The 5606-nt window shown below is 50.7% G+C and overlaps 1 non-coding gene across 1 annotated transcript; it reads right to left on the bottom strand.

Moving 5' to 3' along the window:
* Positions 1 to 613: 613 nt before the first annotated feature.
* trnap-agg (transfer RNA proline (anticodon AGG)) lies at positions 614 to 685 on the bottom strand. Its single transcript has one exon. It is a non-coding gene; the product is annotated as a tRNA-Pro (tRNA).
* Between the last annotated feature and the right edge of the window lie 4921 nt (positions 686 to 5606).

Here is a 5606-nt window from a genome sequence, read left to right on the forward strand (position 1 = left end):
CCCAAGTCACCACACTCCGGCGCCTGTTCAGGTCAATGCATCTAACCAGCACGTCTTTCAGACTGTGGTAGGAAACCCACGCAGACACGGGGAGAACGTGCAAACTCCACACAGACAGTGACCCGAGCCGGGAATTGAACTCAGGTCCGTAGCACTGTGAGGTAGCAGTGCTCACCACTGTGCTGCCGTGCAAGCGGCGGGATCTTCTGGGGGCCAGAATTCTCTGACCTCACCCACGGCTGGGATTATCCAGTCACGCTGCTGTGGACAGAAATTTGGCTGAGCGTCAAATTCTCAGTTCTCACCGGCAGCCGGTAGCGGACCGTTCAAGACCGGAAAATCCCTGGGAAACCCGTGGCTGGGACGCGCTGTCGGCAGGGCTGGAAGATCCTGCCAGTGGGAAGGGCCGGGAGGTCTCTCCCAGTGTAACAGCTCGCAGCAAGAGATACCTGATTCTCTGCTTTACATTCAAGACTCCCAGACTGGAGTTTCAAACCAATTTCAAACCAATAATATTATCACCAAAAATGATTAATTTTTGTTTGAATGAGTTTCTCGAATACAAATAAAAATAGCAATTAAAAAAAAACAAAATTAAGAAATAAAAAAACGAGGGCTCGTCCGGGATTTGAACCCGGGACCTCTCGCACCCTAAGCGAGAATCATACCCCTAGACCAACGAGCCGGCTGATGTAGCAATTCCCGGCCTCCGTTACAAACAAGCGAGAGAGAGAGCGAGTGAATGAGGAAATGGAGAGAGGGAGAGGGGGAGGGGGTCTCTCTGGAAAGGATTCATTCAGAGGGAGAGGGAGGATTCCGGCTTCACTCCCCCCGCAGAGGGATCCTCAGTCCCGGGGTGGAGGCAGAGTGAGAGCAGCCCCTGCTCCCCATGCAGCCTGGGCTCAGCTCAGTGTGTGTGTCTGCAATGTGTCATTTCCTCTGGCAGTTTCCAGTCCCGCCCCCTCTCAGCACAGACACAGCTCAACACAGCTCCAAACACTCCCTCTAAACTTCCAGATAGACTTGCACACATACTCCCCCTTCCCTCCCACAGCACTTAGACCCCAGCACATAGATCCCCCAGCACATAGACCCTAGCACATAGACCCCCCCAGCACATAGACCCCCCCCCCCCCCAGCACATAGACCCCCCAGCACATAGACCCCCCTCCCAGCACATAGACCCCCCAGCACATAGATCCCCCAGCACATAGACCCTAGCACATAGACCCCCCCAGCACATAGACCCCCCTCCCAGCACATAGACCCCCCAGCACACAGACTCCCCCTTCCCTCCCACAGCACATAGACCCCAGCACATAGACCCCCCCAGCACATAAACCCCCCCCCCCCCAGCACATAGACCCCAGCACATAGACACCCCCAGCACATAGACCCCTCCCCAGTACATTGACCCCAGCACATAGACCCCAGCACATAGACCCCAGCACATAGACCCCCCCCAGCACATAGACCACCCCCAGCACATAGACCCCAGCACATAGACCCCCCCAGCACATAGACCACCCCCAGCACATAGACCCCAGCACTTGGACCCCCCCAGCACATAGACCCCCCCCCAGCACATAGACCCCCACAGTACATAGACCCCAGCACATAGACCCCCCCAGCACATAGACCCCCCCAGCACATAGACCCCAGCACATAGACCCACCCAGCACATAGACCCCCCTGCCAGTACATAAACGCCCCCCAGCACATAGACCCCCCCAGCACATAGCCCTCCCTCCCCAGCACATAGATCTCCCCAGCACATAGACCCCCCCAGTACATAGATCCCCCCAGCACACAGACCCCTCTTCCCTCCTCCAACACGTAGACCCCTGTAGCACATAGACCCCCCAGCACATAGACCCCACCAGCACATAGACCCACCCCAGTACATAGACCTCCCTTCCAGCATATAGACTCTCCTCGTCCCCCCATATATAGAGCCCCTCCTGCCAGTATAGACTCCCATCCCAGCACAGGCCCCCCCGAGCAGAGTGACCCCCTCAGCGCATAAAGCCTAACCCCCAGCAGTGAGACCTCTCCCCCAACCTATAGACTCCCTTCCCTCGCATATAGAGCCCCCTCCTCCCCAGTGTATAGACCAGTTCAGGGTGTGGACCTTCCCAGAAAAACACCATCATATAGAATCTATGTTATAGAGCAGGTCAACCAATAGACCTCAATCTCTAGACCACACCAACATAAAGACCACCCCAGCATATGGACCACCTCAGCATATAGATCATCCTGGCATAAAGACCACAGTAATATGTAGACCGCTCCACCATTTAGACCCCTGTAGCACATAGACCACCCCAACATGTAGACACCACAGCTCAGTGCATAGATCAGCCCTGCATATATACATAGACTATCCTGCAATATGGGCCACCCCAACATGCAGACAACAACAACTGAATACACAGAGCATCAGACCATTCACACATTGTCTTTGCTCCTCCCAGTGCTTATTTAGATTAGATTCTTGGTTTGTCTGAGGCTGGATGTCAGACAAGCACTCTGACGAAACAGAAGGAAAAGAGGGGACAAAGAGGTGGTGGCAAGGTGTAAGCTGTAACTGTGGTCAGGGTGGCACAATGGTTAGCCCTGTTGCTTCACAGTGCCATGGACTTGGGTGGAGTTACACATTCTCCCCGTGTCTGTGTGGGTGTCTTCTGGCAGCTCTGGTTTCCTCCCACAGTCTGAAAGTTGTGCTGGTTAGGTGCACTGGCCATGCTAAATTGTTCCTCAGTGTACCTGAACAGGTGCCAGAGTATGGCTACTAGGAGATTTTCACAGTAAATTCATTGCAGTATTAATGTAAGCCTACTTGTGACACTAGTCAATAAACTTTAAAACTTTTCACACTGACCTAATGCTGTGTCTCAGTAACAGCAATGTGGCCTGAATCAGGAAAAGTCAGTGAGACCCTGTCCCATCCAGGGCATAGGTTTTTTTTAAGTTTATTTATTAGTGTGACAAGTAGGCTTACATTAATACTGCAGTGAAAATCCCCTAGTCGCCACACTCTGGTGCCTGTTCGGGTACACTGAGGGAGAATGTAGGACACTCCAGTGCAGCACTGAAGGGAGTGCTGCAGTGTCAGGAGTGCTAATTCTTTAAGAGATGCTGAACCAAGCTGCTGTCTGCTCTGTCAGGTAGATGCAAAAGACTCCACCACCTCTATTCCAGAGAAAAGTCGGTAGTTTTCCTCCCAAATGTCCTGGCCAACATTGCTAAAAAAAAGCTGACCTGGTCACCTGGTCATAGTGTTTTGGATGGCATGCAGGCACAGTGGTTAGCACTGCTGCCTCACATCGCCAGGGCCTGGGTTCAATTCTACCCTTGGGTCCCTGTCTGTGTGGAGTCTGCACGTTCTCCCCGTGTCTGTGTGGGTTTCTTCCGGGTGCTCCGGTTTCCTCCCACAGTTCAAAGATGTGCGGGTTACGTTGATTGGCCATGCTAAATTGACCTTTAGTGCCAGGGGGATTAGCAGGGTAAATATGTGGGGTTAAGGCGATAGAGCCTGGGTGGGATTGTGGTCGGTACAGACTCGATGGGCCGAATGACCTCCTTCTGCACTGTGGGAATTCTATAATTTTATAACAATGATCAGCACCTACATCTTGCCGGCAGAATCTTATGATCCCACTGACTGCGCACCCCTCCCTGGGTTTCCCAGGGTTGAGGGGTGCATTCAACGGGAAACCTGTTGACAATGAAAGGAACATAAGATCCTGTCACCAGCGAGCAGCGCGCTGCGTCCCGCCGCCGTGAAACACGCTGCAGAGGGAGAGGAGAATCCCACTCCATGTATTAGCTTGTGGGACTTAGCTCTCCACGGATTGGGCTGCCATGTTCCTTGCATGACGACAGTGGTGTATTTCATTGGCTGGAAATCCACCTTGGGACATCCTGAATCTCTGATGCTGATTTTTTGAAATGTTCTTTAACCTTGAAAAGGAAATGATTGCGCAGCCAATATTGCAACCCGGGGAAGCAAAGCCTCCCAAACAGCAATGATATAGACTGAGTTACACAAGAAATAGGTGCAGGAGTAGCCCATTCAGCCCATCAAGCCTGGTCCTTCCATTCAATATTGTCATGGCTGATCTTGGGCTTCAACTCCATTTTCCTGCCCGCTCCCCATATCCCTTAATTCCCTCAACACCAGGGCAAAGTCCAACAGGTTTATTTGGAATCACGAGCTTTCGGAGTGCTGTTCCTTCATCAGGTGAGCTCTGAAAGCTCGTGATTCCAAATGAAAGCTGTTATCCACTTTCTATGCCTTTTAGCTTTGACAAAGGGTCATCTGGACTCGAAACATCTGCGCTTTTCTCTCCTCACAGATGCTGCCAGACCTGCTGAGATTTTCCAGCATTTTCTCTTTCAGTTTCAGATTCCAGCATCTGCAGTAATTTGCTTTTATCTGTTAGACTTTATCCCGGTATAGTGAGACTTCTTACTCTGCCCACCCCAGTCCAACGCCGGCACCTCCACCACTTAATTTGCAAAGAGACCAAAAATCTCAGTCTTAAATGTATTCAACCACAGACTCCCTACAGTGCAGAAATAGGCCATTCATTCAGCCCATCGAGTCTGCACTGACTCCGCAAGAGCATGACCCCGTGTTTTAGATTCCCCAACCAGCAGAAACAATCTCTCGGCGTAAGTTTCAAAATAATTTAATTTTAAAACAAGTTTTTTTACCAGTAAGCGTGAGCCCAGTTTGCTCAGGCTCTCAACTTTCCCCTTCAACCACTCGCTAGTTCCCATAAATAATGCCACTGCTATTGATATTCAGCTAAGGAATGGCGTGCTGGGCCTTACTTTACTAGTTATCAGAAGGGCAGCATCTGCCTCAGAGTATCAGCCAGTACGGCATACCCTCAAATGTCTGTGGGAGTAGGAGTTGAACACTCAACCTTTTGATACAGAACGAAGAATTCTACCACTGAGCCAAGTATGCAAATTAAATTCTCTGCTTCGACCTAACTTCTCATTCTAAACATGTCCAGATCTGTATCTTTGATTCCTGACACTCTTTTCAACAATCCCATAGTCAAAATAATAGCAACAACATTTGTTTACTGAATGGTATTTTTCTAACAACTCAGTAAAGAGGGATTTACTTCCCAGAGTGCTCCAAGGAACAGATAGATCATTGCGACACCTGCCTTGTTCCTGGTGGGAATGATGAACCTGTACAGGAAGCTGTCTAAAGGCCTGTTCTTTCCCAACTGAAGGAAACAATGCTGGTATCGTTTACACACAACCCACTGTGAAATGGAGCCAATGGTGCACTCTACAGTCTCCGATGCAGAGGTTTATTCATATTGGGTGTGCACGTATCTGTCTGCATGTGTGTGTGTCTGTGTGTGCATCAGTGAGTGTGAGTGTCATTGAGTGTGTGTGAGTGTCGGTGTGTGTGTGTGTGTGCATCAGTGAGTGTGTGAGTCAGTGAGTGTGTGTGAGTGTGCGCGCGTCAGTGAGTGTGTCAGTGAGTGTGTGAGTCAGTGAGTGTGTGAGTCAGTGAGTGTGTGTGTGTGTCAGTGAGTGTGTGAGTCAGTGAGTGTGTGTGCGTCAGTGAGTGT

Source organism: Mustelus asterias, chromosome 10 (genome assembly GCF_964213995.1).
Source record: "Mustelus asterias chromosome 10, sMusAst1.hap1.1, whole genome shotgun sequence".
Classification (NCBI taxonomy): domain Eukaryota; kingdom Metazoa; phylum Chordata; class Chondrichthyes; order Carcharhiniformes; family Triakidae; genus Mustelus; species Mustelus asterias.